Source organism: Cervus canadensis, chromosome X (assembly GCF_019320065.1).
Source record: "Cervus canadensis isolate Bull #8, Minnesota chromosome X, ASM1932006v1, whole genome shotgun sequence".
NCBI lineage: Eukaryota > Metazoa > Chordata > Mammalia > Artiodactyla > Cervidae > Cervus > Cervus canadensis.
Window position 1 is genome coordinate 34,824,055 of NC_057419.1, and position 22,908 is coordinate 34,846,962.

Here is a 22,908-nt window from a genome sequence, read left to right on the forward strand (position 1 = left end):
TTTCACCATAGATAGTATACATGCTGTTCTTTTGAAATATCCCACCCTCACCTTCTCCCACAGAGTTCAAAAGTCTGTTCTGTATTTCTGTGTCTCTTTTTCTGTTTTGCATATAGGGTTATCGTTATCACCTTTCTAAAGTTTTTAAGGAACAACATAGGCTACATTTAAGTTCACATGAATTTTTAATGGGGTAAAACTGTATTCTATCTCTTCTGATATTACTTATTGATCTAAGTGTAGGAGTAGGAGAACTGAGATTGATGCTGAGTGTAGTATTTTCTAGTGTTGGGGAGATGGAATTAGAGTGGAGGGAAAGTAAGCTAGGTTCTAAAATCATCTGGGAAGGTAGAAAAGGTTCTAAGAAAGTGGTGGAGAATAGTAGCATTACTATAAAAATTTTTATAAAATAAAGATGAAGCTTAAATATGGGCTGTGAATGATAGGAGTGGAAATAAAAAGGTCTTAAAACCTTTCTAGGTCTAAAGGTCTTCTGCCACTTGCATAAGTGGCGCTGGGGATTGAGAAGAGGAATTCAGAGGACCCCTCATCCTGAAATAGTTGAATAAATAACATTCTCTAAACCATTGACATGCTGATTTAAATCGGTAATTAATAGTAGGGGGGATAAAAGTTCATAATAGTCGTTCTAAACTTTCATTTAGATCAATAGGTCCTTTGAGAATCTAATAAAGGCTATGAACTTCCCCTCTAGAAAAATGCACAGATGCATAAAAACCTGTTTTTATTAAATGGAAGATACAGTAATACACTGATACTCAGTGTTGTGATCTTAAAGTTGTTGGTTTTTCAAAGGAGTGTGGAGTGTGTTTTTGCCGTGTTATAAAATAGACTATATAATAGAGGCAAAGTTGCCTGTTCTGTATGTGATTCTTATAATTTTCCTTTTTAATTTTATTTATATATTTCTCTTTTTAACTGTATAAAATCACATCTAATAGAAACATGAGAAAAATACCCACAGTCTTCTTATTTTCCATTTTCCTGTTGAATTCCAGTTCTTATATGTACATAATTTTTATATTGCTGAGATAATTTTAAATCCTGTTTCTTTTTACTTATAGGCATTATTTTCCTTAGTACTCAGTCTTTACCAAAATTAGGTCTTTTAATCATTTTGTTTTCTCCGTCTTTTTCTAAAATCTCCCTAAAGTCTTCTTTTCTGTTCTTCACACCATTGGAAGGTTTGTCACTAGTGAGTAAATAAACTTTTCTCAAATATTTTATTATATCCTTTGATTTTCACAGTAGCCCTGTGAGGTAGGTGAATACTTCATTGTAGTAGCAATGGCCTATTCTGTCTTTTACAGTCTCTCAACTTCTGCCCTAGTTTTAGGTCTGTGTAGGTTTATGCATGACTTTTCTTACTACCTTTAGGCATTCATCCTTTCATCTCATCCCACCCCAAAAAAATCCAGATTATTCTTTCTGAAACTTAACTCTGTTAAGTATCACTTCCCTGCTTGTGGACTTCAGTGGACTCTACACCTTAGCCTGCTGTTCAAGACCCTAAAGAATTTTCACCTAACTAGCTTGCTGGCCATATTATTAACTATTTCCCTATAAATACCCTGCCCCTCCAACCACCCTGGATTGTTCACTGTTCCTTGAACCTTGTGCTTTTTTGTTTTTGTTCCTTCATTTATATCATACCCTCTGTCTGAAATGTCCTCTCTCTAATTCCTTTCTTTTGTTCAAATCTTAGCGCAAGGACCAATTTATGCCAATAGAACCGTTCCTTATAAGCTTGTAAGACATTGATTTCTTCCTTCTCTGAATTCCGATAACACTTTTTTCTACTAATACAGTTATCATGTGTGTCTTGTGGAGAAGATAAGGTTTTATGCACCTAAAAGACAGGTACATTCCAATCACCTTGTTTTATCTTCTACAGAACAGGGCATAGTGTCTCACATGTAGCAAGCACAGAGAATACTAATAAAATGAGTGATTAAACCCTATAACCAAATCAAAACAAAGTCTAACATGGAATAAATAGTGTTTGCTTTAGTACTATACATTGGAACGGAAGGCTCATTTCTATGTAAAGGGTATTTTTCAGCACCATGCATCAGAAAGGAAGGCTCATTTCTACATAAAGTGTATATTTCAGCAAAATCATAATCAGATTGTGGAATTATTAAACTTGAGGGTAACCTATTAAGTTTGTCCATTGCATTTCTGTCACTAGGTGGTACTGTGGTACGGTAGTGTCACCAAATGTTAGTGTTTGCTTGATAACCAAAGCATATGTGTTTTTTAAATTTTTGAGTTACTTTATTAGTAGGCATCTTTTTCTTTAAAAAATGACTTACAAGATGGAGTTCTTTGAGGGATAAGATGTATAAAATTTTATTGCTTGTAGCAATTTTAACTGCAGGCTATTTATTAGTTTATTAGTTCTCTAATTTTTCTTTACCACATCCAGGGGTGAAAGAGATGTTAGAGTAGAGAAACTATATCCTAAGAGTGTAAGATTTTTTTATTATCATGCTTTTATATTAAAAGCATACTAGAAAAGAGAAGTTGAAGCTTCTATTTTGGTTTACTTATCAAATTTTTAACTGATCTTGAGTAACTTGTCATTGTAATATATTCATATTTTTAAGTATACAAATATCTGCCAAGTGTGAACTCTTTCTTCAACTATTTTAACTGTAGTGGCTTAACAGCTGTCTGTACGTATGTGTTTGCTAGGGCTGCTGTAACAAAGTGATCTCGGGTGGCCTCAGCCTGCCTTGGCTTGGAGCGGGGCTGGGTTACTAGCCAGAGATTGGGCTGGGTCAAGGCAGTGAAAGCCCCAGATCCTAGCCAGAAGACTGGAGGTCAGTGACAAGGGCCCTGGATCTTCGATTTTGCAGAAAATAGTTCCCACAAAGATGGAAAGCAGTGAAGCAAGTTAAGTATTTATTATGAGGAAAAAGAGTACAATCTGTGTGGATAGGCACATGGGCAGACTCAGAGGGGGAGTCCCTGAGTCATGCCCTGATGGCAGTTTGAATTACTTTTATGGGGTATTTTTTCCAGATTTCCTTTGGCCAATCATTTTGATTTGCCTGGTTCACAGTCCATATGTGGTAAATCTCAGGATCCTCCCACGTGTGGCACACATCTCCTAGTCAAGAGGGATTTTGCCAAAAAGGTGTATGGGTAGGGAACATCCCTTGACATAACTCCCCTTTGGCCTCCAAGGAACTTTTCTGTGCGTGTGTGGTTGGGGAGGTCTCCTGACTTTGAGAATGAGAAATATGTGGTCTGGGCAGGGCCCAGCCTTCTCCCTTAATTGTCCTGCAATTCTTGTCTTGGAGTTTTGATCCATAGGGAATGAATCTCCAGTTGCTTTATCCTAGGGGGATCCATGTGCCTCCTGCCTCAAAAGTACCATAGACTAGGTGGCTTAAACAATAGAAATTTATTTTCTCACAGTTCTGGAGGCTAGAAGTCTGAGATAAGGTGTTGGCGGGGTTGATTTCTTCTGAGACGTTTCTCCTTGGCTTGTGAGATGTCTGTCTTCTGTGTCCTCACAAGGTCTTTTCTCTGTGCATGTCTGTGTCTTATCTCTTCTCATTAAGTATACCAGTCATTTATTAGGGTCCACCCTAATGACCTTGTTTAATCTTAATTAACCTCTTTAAAGGTCCTATCTCCATATACAGTCACATTAGAGACACTGGGAGTTAGGACTTAAACAGGAATTTGGAGGAGACACAATTCAGTCCATGATAGTATGTGTGTATGTAAATACATAAAAAGCTGGAATAGTATACTGCAAACATGCTTCTGGAGAGGAGAGGATTGGGAGGCCAAAGGACAGTAAAAAGGAACTTTCACTTGTTATTCTAGTTTGGCATTTAGTAAACTTGTTTTTATAATGAAAAAATTTTCATATTTAAATTTTTCAATTGGTGCTCTGATCTTCTTGAATAGGTTGTATTAATATCTTCATATGAACTCTGTTTTGTCTACTAGTAATGCATTTTAGCATTCTTGCATATGACTTAATGATTAATATTTAACATGTAAAACAGTCTTTAACAAGTTTAAGGAGCTTTCCTGGAAATATTCTGCAACTTTTAGATTTAGCCAGTTTTGGTTATCACTTTACTAGGCAATTGTGGGTTTATTGAATATTGTTTCCCTGTATTTCCTCTTCATTTCAGCACTTTCTTCAATTTGTGTAACATAGGTATTCTACATATTTTATGCTCGCTAATAAAGATCTATAACTTCCTTGGTAGCTCAGACGGTAAAGCATCTACCTACAATGTGGGAGACTCAGGTTCGATCCCTGGCTTGGGGAGATCCTCTGGAGAAGGAAATGGCAACCCACTCTAGTACTCCTGCCTGGAAAATCCCATGGATGGAGGAGCATGGAAGGCTACAGTCCATGGTATCACAGAGTCGGACACGACTGAGCAAATTCACTTCTCTTCACTTCAGTAATGATCTATACTCATGCTTCTTTTTTCAAAATCAAGTTCTTGTATTTACAAAAAAATTACCAAAATAGTACATACCAGCTACTGAAAGTTTAAAAAAACAAAAAAAAAAAAAGAAGAAAAAAGGCAGCTATCTAACACTTTGGTATAACCTATTTATTTATTCATCAGTCTTCACCAGGATCAGAAAAAAAAAGGGGGCTTCCTATTTGCTTAGAGCTGTACTTTCAATACAGTAGACATTAGCCACATGTGGCTATTTAAATTTCAATTAAAATTAAATAAAATTTAAAACTTAGTAGCTTAGTCACACAAGACATATCTTAAGTGTTCAGTAGCCACATGTGTCCGGGTGGCTGTTTAACCACACAGATAACAGAACATTTTCATAATCACAGAAAGTTCTGCTGGACATGGCTGGCCTAGAAAATAATTTGAAGTAGGAATGATATTATCAAATTTGTTTTAGGAATATGATTCTGCCTGGAGTTTGAAGGCTAGATTGGAAATAGACAGGGATTGGAGATAGGGACATCAGTTAGGAGGATATTGAAGTAATATAGAAGAGAAATGATAAGGGCCTGCACTGCCTATCATGAGGAAGAGTTGTCAGGATTTGTCACCAAGCAGTCTAATATCATGAAATGATTTTGAAAGGTTTTGAAGGATTATGAAAGATTTTGAAGCATGAGAGTGTTACTTTGTCTTAGCTACTTTACCTTAGTCTCAATGTTTTTAGGCTATATAATAGACATTTGAATAAAACTTACCTATTACCCACTATTCTGGGGAGAATTAAGTGAAACGATAGATATGAAAGCAGTTTGTGAATTGTAAAGTGCTTTAAATTTTGCTGTTGCAATTTTGGCTTATGGTTCTGTAATAAAACATGATTTTTGGCAATGGATTTTATGAGGACTGCCTATACAGCTCGTGTGGTTAGGCTACTATCATTGTTTCTGTTTTGAATGCTGCTTAAGCAGTCCAGCTAATTAGTGACACTACAACCCAAGTCCTTTCACTCGTCTCTTTCCCCTTCATCTTGCTAGCTCTATTTTCCACAATTCAAACTGATAAATTTTACTTCTAATTTAGGACCTTTTGTGTAACTATAATCTATTGCTTTAATGAATAACTTGAGTAAATCTATTTAAATAAGCCTACTGTAAAACTTTTAAATGAATTCTTATATGTTAGTGTTACTAGCTTAGAATATTGTCATACATACAAAAGTAGCAAAATCATACTAATGTTCTAGAGTTTACTACTGCCTATTACAGCTTTACATTTACAAAAAGAACATTATACCATCTTCAGCCAGTCTTAACAAACATTTACTAGTTACCTGCCATTTGTCAGACATTGTACTAGGTACTGAAGCTACAACTATGAACAAGGCATAGCCTTTGCCCTCCAGGAAATCACAATTTAGAGGAGAAAACAGGTAACCAGCTGTTCAAAATAAAGCATGTTAAGTGCTTTAGTAGAGGTATGTGTGGGGTTTTTGACGGGAACCACTCTCAGTCTAGAGAAGTCAGGGAAAACTTTCTAAATAAAGAATTATGAATGAGTATTAAAGGCTGTGTAGGTAGATACTGTCTGGTTGATAAAGGAGAAGAGGGTATTTTAGGGCAAAAGATACTAAACGACATGTCTTCTTTGTAAAAGCTGTAGCTTGGAGTGTGGATTGAAAATGGACGAGATTGAAGGTAGGGAGACACTTGACTTGATGGAACTTCAGAGAATTTAATGGTAATATTGGAGAGAAGGGATGAGAATCTCAAGGGAGATTATGACAGTGTTTATAGAGTTATTTAGGAGGTAAAATGGGCAGGAGTTACTGTGTGATTCAATACAGAGAGTAAAGAAAAAAATAAAAGAGTATACTTCCTGGGTATCTGGCTTAGGCAGCGAGATGGAGAGTGATGCTATTAACTAAGATGTGGAGGAGCAAATTTGAGAAGTTGGAGAAAATGGTGATTTCAGCTTGGAGTATGTGGAGTTGAAGCTATCTATGAGGCATCATGATGAAAATGTCTAACAAACAGTTGTATATATGGGGTAGGTACTCTAGAAAGAGATTTAGACTTGCAGTAAAGTTTGAGCATCATCATGGAGGTAATTTTTTTATAGTGGCCGTGGATAACTTCTGCAGATTATGTAGAAGGAGAAAAAAATAGAGGGTTAAGGAAGACACTCATGAGACTGTCAAAATTTAAATGAAAGAATAGTCCAAAAGGGAGAATATGCATTGGCCAGAGATGTTAAAGGAATAGGGATAGATTGGTATGCTAGAAGGCAAGAAATGAGAGGGTTTTATCAATAGAAAGGAGGGGGGACTTCCCTGGCAGTCCAGTGGTTAAGAATTTGCCTTCCACTGCAAAGGGTTGTATGTTGGATCCCTGGTTGGGGAGCTAAGAAACCACATGCCTAGCGGCCAAAAAACCAGGACATAATCAACAGAAGCAATATTGTAACAAATTCAATAAAGATTTTTAAAATGGTCTACATTATACCTATTATACAGAATGAAGTAAGCCAGAAAGATAAAGACCAATACAGTATACTAACACATATATATGGAATTTAGAAAGATGGTAATGATAACCCTATATGCAAAACAGAAAAAGAGACACAGATGTACAGAACAGACTTTTGGACTCTGTGGGAGAAGGCGAGGGTGGGATGTTTCGAGAGAACAGCATGAACATTATCTATAGTGAAACAGATCACCAGCCCAGGTGGGATGCATGAGACAAGTGCCCGGGCCTGGTGCACTGGGAAGACCCAGAGGAATCGGGTGGAGAGGGAGGCGGGAGGGGGGATCGGGATGGGGAATACATGTAAATCCATGGCTGATTCATGTCAATGTATGACAAAAACCACTACAATATTGTAAAGTAATTAGCCTCCAACTAATAAAAATAAATGGAAAAATTTTTTTTTAAATTAAAAAGAAATGGTCTACATGAAAGAATTTCTAAAAAATAAAAAAAGACAGAAGGAGGGAATGGTCAATAGTATTATATGACAGAGAGGGCATATAAGATGAATATGCAAAATGTTGCTGAATTTAACAATTAGTAGCTCATGTAGTATTTGTGGTGATCTGGTGGTAGAAGCCATATTACAGTGTCTTAAGCAGTACAACATTATGCTATGTCCTTTTCACTGCATCATATCAGGTCAGTTTTCATTCCAGTCCCAAAGAAGGGCAATGCCAAAGAATGTTCAAACTACCCCACAATTGCATTCATTTCACATGCTAGCAAAGTAATGCTCAAAATTCTCAAAGCTAGGCTTCAACAGTACATGAACTGAGAACCTCCAGATGTTCAAGCTGGATTTAGAAAAGGCAGAGGAACCAGAGATCAAATTGCCAACATCTGTTAGATCATAGAAAAAGCAAGAGAGTTCCAGAAAAACATTTATTTCTGCTTCATTGACTATGCTAAAACCTTTGACTGTGTGGATCATAACAAACTATGGAAAATTCTTAAAGAGATGGGAATACCTGACCACCTGACCTACCTCCTGAGAAACCTGTATGTAGGTCAAGAAGCAACAGTTAGAACTGGACATGGAACAACAGAATGGTTCCTAATTGGGAAAGGAGTACATCTAGGCTGTATATTGTCACCCTGCTTATTTAACTTATATGCAAAGTACATCAGGAGAAATATCGGACTGGATGAAACACAAGCTGGAATCAAGGTTGCCAGGAGAAATATCAATGACCTCAGATATGCAGGTGACACCACCCTTATGTTTGAAAGCAAAGAAGAACTAAAGAGCTTCTTGTTGAAGGTGAAAGAGGAGAGTTAAAAAGCTGGCTTAAAACTCAACATTCAAAAAATGAAGATCATGGCATTCAGTCCCATCACTTCATGGCAAATAGATGGAGAAACAATGGGAACAGTGACATACTTTATTTTCTTGGGTTCTCAAATCACTGTAGATGGTGACTGCAGCCATGAAATTAAAAGACACTTGCTCCTTTGGAAGAAAAGCCATGACAAATTGCCTAGGCAGCATATTAAAAAGCCAAGACATTACTTTGCTGACAAATGTCTGTCTAGTCAAAGCTATGGTTTTTCCAGTAGTCATGTATGGATGTGAGAGTTGGACCATAAAGAAGGCTGAGGGCCAAAGAATTGATGCTTTTGTACCATGGTGTTTGAGAAGACTTTTGAGAATCCCTTGGACTGAAAGGAGATCAAACCAGTCAATCCTAAAGATCATCAACCCTCAATATTCATTAGAAGGACTGATGCTGAAGCCAAATCTCCAGTACTTTGGCCACCTGATGTGAAGAGCCTACTGATTAGAAAAGGCCCTGATGCTGGGAAGGATTGAAGGTGGAAGGAGAAGGGGACGACAAGGCAAGATGATTGGATTGTATCACTGACTCAATGGACATGAGTTTGAGCAAGCTCTGGGAGATGGTGAAGGACAGGGAAGCCTGGTGTGCTGCAGTCCATGGGGTTCACGATGAGTCAGACACAACTGAGCGACTGAACAACAACAAGAATATCAGAGGATACATGGTATTGATATGTCTTATTACTAGTGATGTTAACCTCCATTGCATGATTAAGGTGATGTCTACTGGGTTTCTCCAGTGAGAAATACTATTTTCTCCTTTGTAATTAAAAAACATCTTGAGGTAGATTCTTTGAGAATATGCAAATACCATGTTTCTCCTTAAACTTTCACCAGCTACTGTTAGCATACCTACAACAGTTATTACTGTGATGTTCAGCTAATAAATACATTGGTTTTTTTGTTTCCTCGTTTTACAGTTGTTAATGGGACATCTTTTGTAAAGAAGAGCTGTTCCCTTCTCCCTCATTTAGTTATTCACTTATTTATATCAGGGTGAACTCACAGATGTTAATAAAATATATTCTATGGTTTATAACTTAATAATCTAAACTTTTATTTTGTTGCTCTAGTTGTCCTAGCTCTGGGCCACTCGAAGGTCCTTTAGATTGGCTCTTGTTTGTCCTTTGGACCAACATCCGTCCTTTTTCATTGCTTCCTTACTTTCTGACACCATGCAGTGTCCAAATTCATCTTATATTTTCCCTGACCTGGTGTTGAAATCATCCATTTCTACCAGGAATCTTGTGCCTTTTATTGGAAAATGGTATGTAGAAATGAAGATCTAGATGCTAGATGACTGTATTTTAAAAAGTAATCAGTTCTGAGTTCTAGGGACTGCCAGTTTCCACAAATAAATGTATTTACTGGTTTTGATAACAAAACTAGGAATGCTAATTAATTTCATGTAAGACTGGAAAAACCATTTAATTGTGATTATTTTATTTGATAAACTATCTTCAGAAATGCATGTCTAGCTTTTCATTTGTTACTTCTGATTAAATGCCCTTGATATAACTCCATATTCGATTACTTTTTAAAAATTACTAGGTGAAATTTGTATAATATGAAAATAACCATTTTAAATTCAGTAATTCAGTGACATTTAATATGTTTACAATGTAGTACAGCCATCACCTTTAACTCTGAAGCATTTCCGTTGCTCCAAAGTAAAACTCCTTATCTGTTAAGTACTTTTCCCCATTCCTACCACCCCCCAGGCCCCATCAGTCTGCATCCTGTCTCTTGATTTATCTGTTCTAGATATTTCATACGAATTGGATCATACAATATGTGACCTTCTGTGTCTGGCTTCTTTCACTTAGCATAATAGTTCAGAGGTTCATCTATGTTGTAGAATGTGTCAGTATTTCATCCCTTTAGTGGCTGAATATTATTTCTTTGTATATGCATGCATATACCACAATTTTAATCCATTCATCTGTTGAGGACCTTTGGGCCATTTCTACCTGTTGACTATCGTGAATCATGCTGTTATAGACAAGCATGTACATGTATTACACTTGTTTGAGTTCCTGTTTTCAATTTTTTCTTCTTCAGATTTATTGAGATATAATTGGCATATAGCAGTATTAATTTAAGATATAAAACAATTATTTGAAATATGTATATATTGTGAAATGATTAGCACAATTAGTTAACATCCATCACCTCACATAGTTAGTGTTTTTTTTCTTGTGATAAACACTTTCAAATTTACTCTCTTAGCAACTTTCAAATATACACTTGACCCTTGAACAATGTAGGGGCTGGAGGAACCAACCATCTGCACAGTTCAAAATCTGCATGTAACATACAGTAGGTTTTCTGTATAGGCATTTCCTCCATATCCATGGTTTGGCATCTGTGGATTCAGCCAACCACAGATTGTGTAAGTGTACCCTCACAGTTCAGACCCTTGTTGTTTAAGTTAATATTGTAAAATACAATATTATTATTTAAAGTCACTATGCTCTATTTTTTGTTTCTTCCTGATGAGTCTTGGTAGATTTAATGTTTCTGGGAGTTTACCCATTTTTCTAGGTCGTCCAGTTGGATTGGTTGGCATATAACTCTTATGATCTTTTGTATTTTTGTGGTATCAGTGATAATGTCTCTTCATTTCTGGTTTTATTTGGTGTTTCTTTTTCTTGGCTAGTTTAGCTGAAGGTTTATCAATTTTGTTTTGTCTTCAAAGAACCAATTTTTAATTGTGTTAATCTTTCCTTGTTCTCTCTTCTCTATTCATTTTTTTTCTAATTTGTATTGTTTCCTTCTTTCTGCTAAGTTTGGTCTTAGTTTCTGATTTTTTTAGTTCCTCGAGGTGTACATTAGGTTGATTATTTCAGTTGTTTCTTTTTCCCCAATGTGTATTACTGTAAACTTGCCTTAGAATTACTTTCACTGCAGCCCATAAGTTTTAGTATGTGTGTTTTCACTTTTGTCTCAAAGTATTTTTTAATTTTTAAAATTGAGGTACATTTGCTTCGTGCTGCTGTGTTAGTTTCTGCTGTACAGCAAAGTAAATCAGTCATACATATACATATCTCCCTTCTTTTTTGGATTTCCTTCCCGTTTAGATCACCATAGAGCATCAAGTAGAGTTCCCTGTGCCATACAGTAGGTTCTCATTAGCTATCTGTTTTATGCAGTGTACTGTAGGTATGTCAATCCCAGTCTTCCAATTCACCTGACTTTTGCCCTCTCCCATCCCCGTTTGCCCTTGGTATTTGTGTGTTTGTTCTCTATGTCTGTGTCCCTAGTTCTCCTTTGCAAATAAGATCATCTGTACCATCTTTCTATGTACAACATGCGTTAATCTATGATATTTTTCTTTTTCTGACTTGCTTCACTTTGTATGACAGTGTCTAGGTCCATCCACATCTCTGCAGATGACACAGTTTCATTCCTTTTTATGGCTGAATGATATTCCATTGTATATGTACCACATGTTCTTTATCCCGTTCCTCTTGTTGATGGACATTCAAATTGCTTCCAAGTCCTGGCTATTGTAAATAGCGCTGCAGTGAACGTTGGGATGCATGTATCTTTTTGAATTATGATTTTCTCCAGTATATGTCCAATAGTGGGATTATTGGATCATATGGTAGTTCTATCCATACTATTCTCCCTAGTGTTCTGCATAAGGTTCTCCATAGTGGCTGTATCAATTTACATTCCCATCAGCAGCATAAGAGGGTTCTCTTTTCTCTACACCCTCTCCAATTTTTATTGTTTGATGAGGGCCATTCAGACCAGCATGAGATGATAATTCATTGTAGCTTTGATTCATTTTTCTCTGATAATTAGTGATGTTGAGCATCTTTTCATGTGTTGGTTGGCCATCCGTATGTCTTCTTTGGAGAAGTGTCTGTATAGGTCTTGGGCCCATTTTTTGATTGGGCTGTTTCTTTTTTTGATATTGAGTTGTGTGACCTGTTTATATATTTTGGAGGTTAATCCTTTGTCAGTTGCTTCATTTGCAGATATTTTCTCTCATTTTGAGGGTTGCCTTTTCATTCTTCTTTGTGGTTTCCTTGGCTGTACAAAAGCTTTTAAGTTTAATTAGGTCCCATTTATTTGTTTTTGTTTTTATGTTCATTACTCTAGGAGGTGGGTCGAAAAAGATCTTGCTGTGATTTATGTCAGAGAGCCTTTTGCCTATGTTTTCCTCTAAGAGTTTTATAGTGTCTGGCATTACATTTAGGTCTTTAATCCCTTTTGAGTTCATTTTTGTGTATGGTGTTAGGGAGTGTTCTAATTCCATTCTTTTACATGTAGCTGTTGAGTTTTCCCAGCACCACTTGTTGAAGAGACTGTCTTTCTCCATTTTATATTCTTGCCACCTTTGCCATAGATTAGGTGACCTAGGTGTGTCAGTTTATCTCTGGACTTTCCATTCTGTTCCATTAATCTATATTTCTCTTTGTGTCAGTACCATACCGTTTTGATGCCTATGGCTTTGTCATATAGTCTGAAGTCAGAAAAGTTGATTCCTCCAGTCTCATTTTTCTTTCTCAGGATTGCTTTGGCTATTTTGGGTCTTTTGTGTTTCCATACAAATTATAAATTTTTTTGTTCTAATTCTGTGAAAAATGCTATTGGTAATTTGATAGAAATTGCATTGAATCTGTAGATTGCTTAGAGTAATATAGTCATTTTCACCATATTGATTCTTCCAATTCAAGAACATGGTATATCTCTCCATCTGTTTGTATCGTCTTTGCCTTCCTACATCAGTATCTTAATTTTTCTGCTTACAGGTCTTTTGCTTTCTTAGGAAGGTTAATTTTTAGGTATTTTTGTTGTTGTTGCAGTGGTAAATAGGATTGTTTTCCTTAATTTCTCTTTCTAAACATTCATTGTTAGTGTACAGGAATGCAAGGTATTTATATGTATTAATTTTGTATCCTTCAGCTTTGCTAAATTCATTGATTAGCTCTAGTAGTTTTCTGATGGGATCTTTAGGATTTTGATTCGTAGAGAATCATGTCATCTGCAAACAGTGAGAGTTTTACTACTTCTTTCCCATTCTGGATTCGTTTTATTTCTTTTTCTTCTCTGATTGCTGTGGTTAGGACTTCCGAAACTACATTGAATAATGGTGGTGAGAATGGGCACCCTTGTCTTGTTTTGATCTTAGACAGAATGCTTTCAGTTTTTGACCATTGATAATGATGTTTTCTGTGAGTTTGTTATATATGACTTTTATTGTGTTGAGGTCAGGTCCCTCTATGCCCACTTTCTGGCATGTTTTTATCATAAATAGGGGTTGAATTTTGTCAGTTTTTTCTGCATCTATTGAGATGATCATATGGTTTTTCTTTAATTTGTTAATATAGTGTATCACATTGATTAATTTGCATATATTGAAGAATCCTTGCATCCCTGGGATAAACCCCACTTCATAAGGGTGTATGTGTTGTTGGATTCGGTTTTGCTAGTATTTTGTTGAGGCTTTTTTTTTGCATTGATGTTCATCAGTGATACTGTTCTGTAGTCTTTTTTGTGATGTGTGTCAGGTTTTGGCATCAGGGTGATGGTGGCTTCATTGAATGAATTTGGGAGTGTTCCATCTCCTGCAATTTTTTGGAAGAGTTTGAGAAGAGTAGGTGTTAACTCTTCTCTGAATACTTGAGAGAATTCACCAGTGATGCCATCTGGTCATGAACTTGTGTTGGTTGGAAGATTTTAATCACAGTTTCAATTTCAGTGCTTGTGGTTGGTCTGTTCATAATTTTTTTTCTTCCTGGTTCAGTCTTGGAAGGTTGTACTTTTCTAAGAATTTGTCCATTTCTTCCAGGTTGTCTGTTTTATTGACATATAGCTGCTTGTAGTAGTCTCTTTTTCACTTCTTTTTCATTTCTTATTTTATTGATTCACGTCTCCTCTCTTTTCCTTTTCTTGATGAGTCTGATTAAAGACTTATGAATTTTGTTCATCTCCTCAAAGAACTAACTTTTAGTTTCATTGATCTTTTGTTATTGTTTTATTTCTATTTCATATATTTCTGCTCTGGTCTTTATTTCTTCTGCTAACTTTGTTTTTTTTTTTTTTTTTTTTGTTCTTCTTTCTCTAGTTTGCTTTAGGTATGAAGTTAGTTTGAGATTTTTCTTGTTTCTTGAGGTAGTATTGTATTGTTATAAATGTACCTCTTAAAAGTGCTTTTGCTGTATTGCATAGATTTTGCATCGTCAACAATGACCTTTTGTTTCTAGGTATTTTTTGATTTCTTCTTTGGTTTCTTCAGTGACCTTTTGGTTATTTAGTGTCATACTGTTTGGCCTCTATATGTCTGCATTTTTTAAAGTTTTTTTTCTTGTAAATTCTAATTTTACAGTGATGTGGTCAGAAACTGTTTAATATGATTTTAATTTTCTTAAATTTATGGAGGCTGGATTTGTGTCCTAAGATGTGATCTATCCTGGAGAATATTTCCTGTGAAGTTGAAAAGAAAGTTTATTTTGCTGTTTTTGCATAGAATGTCCTATAAATATCAGTTAAGTCTACCTGTTCTGTCATTTACCACTTGTGTTTCCTTAATTTTCTGTCTAATCTATCCGTTGGTATAAGTGGAGTGTTTATGTCCTCCACTATTACTGTATTACTGTAGATTTCCTCTTTTCTGGCTGTTAGTATTTGCCTTACATATTGATATACTTCTATTGTGGGTGTATAAATATTTAAATTTGTTCTGTTTCTTCTTGGAGTGGTACCTTGATCATTATGTAGTGTCCTTCCTTGTCTCTTGTCATAATCTTCATTTTAAAGTCTATTTTATCTGATATGCAAATTGCTACACCAGCTTTCTTTTGATTTTCATTTGCATGAAAGGATCTTTTTTCTATACCCTTACTCTCCATCTGTATGTGTCCCTATGTCTGAAGTGGGTCTCTTGTAGACAGTGTGTAAACAGTTTTTGTGTGTGTGTGTGAGCATTCAGCCAGTCTGTGTCTTTCTGTTAGAACATATAATCCATTTACATTTAAGATGATTGATGATAATGTATGTTCCTGTTGTTGTTGTTCACTTTCTAAGTTGTGTCAAACAGTTCAAGACCTCATGGACTATAGCATGTCAGGATCCTCAGTCTTCCATTATCTCAGAGTTTGCTAAAATTCTTATCTGTTGAGTTGGTGATGCTATCTAACCATCTCATTCTCTGTTGCCCTCTTCTCCGTTGCCTTTAGTCTTTCCAAGCATCAGAGTCTCTCCCAGTGAGCTGACATTTTGCATCAGGTGGCCAAAGTATTAGAGCTTCAGCTTCAGCAACAGACCTTCCAATGAATATTCAGGGTTGATATACTTTAGGGTTGACTGATTTAATCTCCTTGCAGTCCAAGGGACTCTCAAGCACAATTTGAAAGCATCAGTTCTTTGGCATTCACCCTTCTTTATAGTCCAGCTGTCACATCTCTACGTGATTACTGGAAAAACCATAGCTTTGACTATATGGACCCTTACCAGCAAAGCATCTCTACTTTTTTAACACACTGTCTAGGTTTGTCATAGCTTTTGTTCCAAGGAGCAAGTGTCTTTTAATTTCATGCCTGTAGTCACTGTCCATACTGATTCTGGAGCCCAAGAAAAATAAAATCTGTCACTGCTTCCACTTTTCCCCCTTTTTTGGCCATGAAGTGATGGGACAGGATGCCATGATCTTAGTTTTTTGAATGTTGAGTTTCAAGCCAGGTTTTTCAATCTCCTTTTTACCCTCATCAAGAGGCTCTTTAGTTTCTCTTCACATTCTACCATTAGAGTAGTCTCATCTGTTGAGACTTCTGGCAGTCTTGATTCCAGCTTGTGATTCATCCAGCCTTGCATCTCAAATAATGTACTCTGCATATAGGGATTCCCAGGTGGTGCTAGTTGTAAAGAATCTGCCTGCAAATACGGGAGATATAGGAGACATGGATTTGATCCCTGGGTCAGGAAGATCCCCTGAAATAGGGCATGGCAACCCACTCCAGTATTCTTGCCTGGAGAATCCCCGTGGACAGAGGAGCCTGGTAGCCTAGAGTCCATAGGGTTGTAAAGAATTGGACATGACTGAAGCAACTTAGCATGCACTCAGCATATAAATTAAATAAGCAAGGTGACAATATACAGCATTGTTGTACTCATTTCCCAATTTTGAACAAGTCAGTTTTTCTAAGCTCGTTTCTAACTGTTGCTTCTTGACCCCTATACATGTTACTCAGGGACTGGTAACATGTTCTGGATACTCCCATCTCGTTATGAATGTTCCCCAGTTTCTTGTGATCCACACAGTAAAAGGCTTTAACATAGTCAATGAAGCAGAAGTAGATGTTTTTCTGCAAATCCTTTGTTGTCTTCATTATCCAGCGAATGTTGGCAGTGTGGTCTCTGGTTCCTCTGTTTCTTCAAAACCCAGCTTGTACATGTGTAAGTTCTTGGTTCACGTATTGCCGAAATAGAGCTTGAAGGATTTTCCTATTACAATTTTCTTAATTGTTTTTGTTTTGTTTTGTTTTTCTCTTCTGTTTCCTGCCTTGAGAAGTTGCATTATCATTTGTTTTGAAGTTGGTGTGGTGGTCCTGATTCTTCTTCGCTGTTGCTTGTCTGTAAGGCAGATGGTGATTGCAGCCATGAAATTAAAAGATGCTTACTCCTTGGAAGGAAAGTTATGACCAACCTAGATAGCATATTAAAAAGCAAAGACATTACTTTGCCAAGAAAGGTCCATCTAGTCAAGGCTATGGTTTTTCCAGTGGTCATGTATGGATGTGAGAGTTGGACTGTGAAGAAAGCTGAGTGCCGAAAAATGGATGCTTTTGAGCTGTGGTTTTGGAGAAGACTCTTGAGAGTCCCTTGGACTGCAAGGAGATCCAACCAGTCCATCCTAAAGGAGATCAGTCCTGGGTGTTCATTTGAAGGACTGATGCTGAAGCTGAAACTTCAGTACTTTGGCCACCTGATGCAAAGAGTTGACTCATTGGAAAAGACCCTGATGCTGGGAGGGATTGGGGGCAGGAGGAGAAGGGGATGACAGAGGATGAGATGGCTGGATGGCATCACTGACTTGATGGACATGAGTTTGAGTAAAATGCGGGAATTGGTAATGGACAGGGAGGCCTGGTGTGCTGCGATTCATGGGGTTGCAAAGAGTTGGACACGACTGAGCGACTGAACTGAACTTAACTGAACTGAAGGCTTTTGATGTCTCCTTTGAATCTGAATGAGATCCTTGCTGGGTAGAGTATTCTTGGTTTTACGTTTTTCCATTTCATCACTTCAAATATGTCCTGCCACTTCTTTCTGGCCTGCAGGGTTTCTGCTGAAAAATCCAGTGATGATCTTATGTGGGTATCATTATATGTTAACTTGTTGCTTTTTCCTTGCTGCTTTTATCATTTTTGTTTGTGTTTAGTTTTTGTTAATTTGAGTAATGTGTGTCTCTGTGTATCTCTCCTTCAGTCAGTTCAGTTAAATTCAGTCACTCAGTCATGTCCAACTCTCAGATCAGGGATCTAACCTGACTCCTGCATTTGGAGGCATATTCTTAACCACTAAGCCATCAGGGTTCAGTCCAGTTCAGTCGCTCAGTCATGTCCAACCCATGGACTGTAGCACACCAGGGTTTCCTGTCCATCACCATATCCCAGAGCTTACTCAAACTCATGTCCATTGACTTGGTGATACCATCAAACCATCTCATCCTCTGTCATCCCCTTCTCCTCCTGCCTTCAATCTTTCCCAGCATCAAGGTCTTTTCCAGTGAGTCATTTCTTTGCATCAGGTGGCCAAAGTATTGGAGTTTCAGCTTCAGTCCTTCCAGTGAATATTCAGGACTGATTTCCTTTAGGATGCACTGGTTGGATCTCCTTGCAGTCCAAGGGACTCTCGAGTCTTCAACACCACAGTTCAAAAGCATCACTTCTTTGGCATTCAGCTTTTTTAATAGTCCAACTCTCACATCCATACATGAGTATTGGAAAACCTATAGCCTTGACTGGATGGACCTTTGTTGGCAAAGTAATATCTCTGCTTTCTAATATGCTGTTTACGTTAGTCATAGCTTTTCTTCCAAGGAGCAAGCGTCTTTTAATTTCATGGCTGCAGTCACCATCTGCAGTGACTTTGGGGCCCCCAAAAATAAAGTCTGTCACTGTTTCCATTGTTTCCCCATCTGTTTGCCATGAACTGATGGGACTGGATGCCATTATCTTAGTTTTCTGAATGTTGAGTTATTTTTTAATTGGAAGCCAATTATTTTACAATATTGTGGTGGTTTTTGTCATACATTAATGTGAATCAGTCAGTGGTGTACATGTGTCCCCTCATCCCCAAATCCCCTCCCAGCTCCCTCCCCATCCCATCCCTCTGGGTTGTCCCAGTGCATGGGCTTTGAGTGCCCTGTTTCATGCATCGAATTTGGACTGATGATCTATTTCATATATGGAAATATACATGTTTCAGTGCTATTCTTTCAAATCATCCCATCCTCGCCTTCTCCCACAGATTCCAAAGTCTGTTCTTCATCTCTGTGTCTCTTTTGCTGTCTCACATATATGGTCGTTGTTACCATCTTTATCCATTCCGTATATATGTGTTAATATACTGTATTGGTGTTTTTCTTTCTGACTTACTTCACTCTATATAATAGGCTCCAGTTTCATCCACCTCATTCGAACTGATTCAAATGCATTCTTTTTAATAGCTGAGTAATATTCCATTGTGTATATGTACCACAACTTTTCTTATCCATTCGTCTGCCAATGGACATCTAGGTTGCTTCCATATCCTAGCTATTGTGAACAGTGCTGTGATGAACATTGGGGTACATATGTCTTTTTCATTTCTGGTTTCCTCAGTTTGTATGCGCAGAAGTGGGATTGCTGGGTTTTATGGCAGTTTTATTTTCAGTTTTTTAATGAATCTCCACACTGTTCTCCACCAATAGTGTAAGAGGATTCCCTTTTTTCCACACCCTCTCCAACATTTATTGTTTGTAGACTTTTTGATAGCAGCCATTCTGACCGGCATGAGATGGTACTTCATTGTGGTTTTGATTTGTATCTCTCTGATAATAAATGATGTTGAATATTTTTTCATGTGTTTGTTATCCATCTGTCTGTCCTCCCTGGAGAAATGTCTGTTTAGTTCTTTGGCCCATTTTTTGATTGGGTTGTTTATTTATTAATTTTTTTTTGGTATTGAGCTGCATGACCTGTTTGTATATTTTTGAGATTAATTCTTGGTCAGTTGCTTCATTTGCTATTATTTTTTCCCACTCTGAAGGCTGTCTTTTCACCTTGCTTATAGTTTCCTTCATTGGGAAAAATCTTTTAAGTTTAATTTGTTCCCATTTGTTTTTATTTCCATTACTCTGAGAGGTGGGTCATAGAGGATCTTGCTGTATCTTTATGTCACAGAGGGTTCTACCTATGTTTTCCTCTAGCAATTTTATAGTTTTTGGTCTTACATTTAGACCTTTAATCCATTTTAGTTTTGTGTATAATGTTAGAAAGTGTTATAGTTTCATTCTTTTACAAGTGGTTGACCAGTTTTCCCAGCACCACTTGTTAAAGAGATTGTCTTTTCTCCATTGTGTATTTTTACCTCCTTTGTCAAAGATAAGGTATCCATAGGTGCGTGGATTTATCTCTGGCCTTTCTATTTTGTTCCATTGATCTATATTTCTGTCTTTGTGCCAGTACCATACTGTCTTAATGACTGTAGCTTTGTAATATAGTCTGAAGTCAGGCAGGCTGATTCCTCCAGTTCCATTCTTCTTTCTCAAGATTGCTTTGGCTATTCGAGGTTATTTTTATTTCCATACAAATTGTGAAATTATTTGTTCTAGTTCAGTGAAAAATACCGTTGTAGCTTGATAGGGATTGCATTGAATCTATAGACTGCTTTGGGTAGTATAGTCATTTTTACTATATTGATTCTTGTGATCCATGAACATGGTACATTTCTCCATCTATTTGTGTTATCTTTGATTTTTTTTATTAGTGTTTTATAGTTTTCTATATATAGGTCTTTTGTTCCTTTAGGTCAATTTACTCCTAAGTATTGTATTCTTTTTGTCACAATGATGAATGTGATTGTTTTCTTATTTTTTCTTTCTGTTTTCTCACTGTTAGTGTTTAGGAATGCAAGGGATTTCTGTGTGTTAATTTTATATACTTCAAATTTAGTATAGTAATTGTTTTGGGGTGAAATGTCCTATAGATATCAATTAGGTCTAACTGGTCCATTGTATCATTTAAAGTTTGTGTTTCCTTACTAATTTTCTGTTTGGTTGACCTATCCATAGGTGTGAGTATGGTATTAAAGTCTCCCACTTTTACTGTGTTACTGTTAATTTCTCATTTAATACGTGTTAGCATTTGCCTGACATATTGCTGTGCTCCTATGTTGGGTGCATATGTATTTATAATTGTTATATCTTCTTTTTGGATTGATCCTTTGATCATTATGTAGTGTCCTTCTTTGTCTCTTTTCATGGCCTTTATTTCAGTCTATTTTATCTGATGAGTATTGCTCATCCTGCTTTCTTTTTTTATCTCCATTTGCATAAAATATCTTTTTCCAGCCCTTCACTTTCAGTCTGTATGTGTCCTTTGGTTTAAGGTGGTTCTCTTGTAGACAGCATATGTAGGGGTCTTGCTTTTGTATCCATTCAGCCATTCTTTGTCTTTTGGTTGGGACATTCAACCTATTTACATTTAAGATAATTATTGATAAATATGACCCCATTGCCATTTACTTTGTTGTTTTGGGTTTGAGTTAATAAACCTTTTCTGTGTTTGCTGTCTAGAGAAGATCGTTTAGCATTGGTTGAAGTGCTGGTTTGGTGGTGCTGAATTCTCTCAGCTTTTGCGTGTCTGTAAAACTTTTGATTTCTCCTTCATATTTGAATGCCATCCTTGCTGGGTATAGTGATCTGGGTTGTAGGTTTTTCTCTTTCCTCACTTTCTAAGTACGTCCTGCCATTCCCTTCTAGTCTGAAGAGTTTCTACTGAAAGATCAGCTGTTATCCTTATGGGGATATCCTTATGGTTGTATCAGGTGGTGTGTTTTCAGGTGTCTGTGATCTTAGTGTGACTTCAGGCAACCTGTCTGCTGATGAGTGTTTGTTTTGAATGAGGTGTGCAGTGCTAGAATATGCAGGGTCTTTGGTAGAACTGAATCTTTGTGTTGAGATGGACACTTCCATCACTAATTAATATTTCCTGGGTCTCGAAATCGTTTGGTGGTACAGTGTCCTGGACTTGGCAGCCCTCCACCAGAGGACCAGGCCCCATGCCTGGCCAGGGAACTAAGAGTGCAGAAGTGCATTGTGACCACAGGAAAAAAGAAAGAAAAGGAAAATGTAACACAAACAAAACCCATGGCAAGTAGCAAGAAGAAAAACAACAGTACACACACAAACAAAATGATAAAAACAAAACCAAAGAGGAACAAAGAAGCAGACAGAAAGGAAAGAAAATAACAAACAAATGAAAGGACTCAAAAATTAAAATAAAATAAGGAATAAACTGAGAAAAACAATGCATAAAAAAACAAAAACATAAAGCAGACTAAGGAGAAACACAAAGAAAATATATAAAACAAACAAAAATGAAAAACAGAAACAGTAAAAACACTAAACAACAGAAAAATAAAGTCAAAATGGAAGAAAAATTTTTAATTAAAAAATGAAGCAGTACCAACAAAATCAGCTTCTTTCAGGGATACCGGTTTCTTCTTTGAATAATTTTTTCTTTTTTTCATACTACCTGGTTGCAAAGAGATTTTTCTTGTCTTTTTAAGTGTGTCTTACACTAATATTAAGCAGGTGCTTTCTGAGAATGGGTTTGTTTGTAGACATATTCTTTATGTGCTTGTGAGAAGAGATGAATTCTGCATCCTCCTATTCTGCCAACTTGACTGTGGTATTTTCTAATTTTGCTTTTAATATTTTTCTTTTCATCCATTGGTTGTTTAGGAATATTTTAGTTTATATGTATTTTTGAGTTTTCCAGTTGTCTTCTTGTTATTAATTTCTAGTGTTATACCATTGTTGTATGAGAAGATACTTGATATGATTTCAGTGTTCTTAACATTTGCTAATGTTAATTTTGTGGCCTAATGTATGATTTATCCTAGAAAGTGTTCTGTGTGTACTTGTAAAGTATATCTGGGTGATACAGCTATTATTGTATCACTGTTTCTTTCTCCTAGTTCTGTTTGTTTTTGCCTTAATATATTTCAGTGCTCTTGTTTTCAGTTCTTTTGTATACATATCGAGGAGTGTAATTACAGGGTCATATGGTAATTCTGTGTTTAAATATTTTTAAGATCTGCAAAACTGTTATCTGCAGCAGTTGAATCATTTTGTATTTCTACTAGTAATGTGAGAAGGTTTCAGTTTCTTCATATTTCTTTTAACATGTCTTATTTTCTGACATTTTTGGGGGAGTAGATTTTAAGTATAGCGATCTTAATGAATGTGAAGTCATACTGAATTGTAGTTTTGATTTGCCTTTCTTTAAATGACTAATGAGGTTAAGAACCTTTTCATGTGTTTATTTGCTTCTGGTATTTCTATTGC

General features: G+C 36.5%; 1 long non-coding RNA gene across 1 annotated transcript in view; it reads left to right on the forward strand.

Moving 5' to 3' along the window:
* Positions 1-19,501, forward strand: part of LOC122435976 — a 20,909-nt gene extending 1,408 nt beyond the window's left edge. The window contains exons 2-3 of the long non-coding RNA XR_006267755.1: positions 10,887-10,894; positions 19,467-19,501. This is a non-coding gene — a long non-coding RNA (uncharacterized LOC122435976). The remainder of the gene's footprint in view (positions 1-10,886; positions 10,895-19,466) is intronic.
* Positions 19,502-22,908: the final 3,407 nt, after the last annotated feature.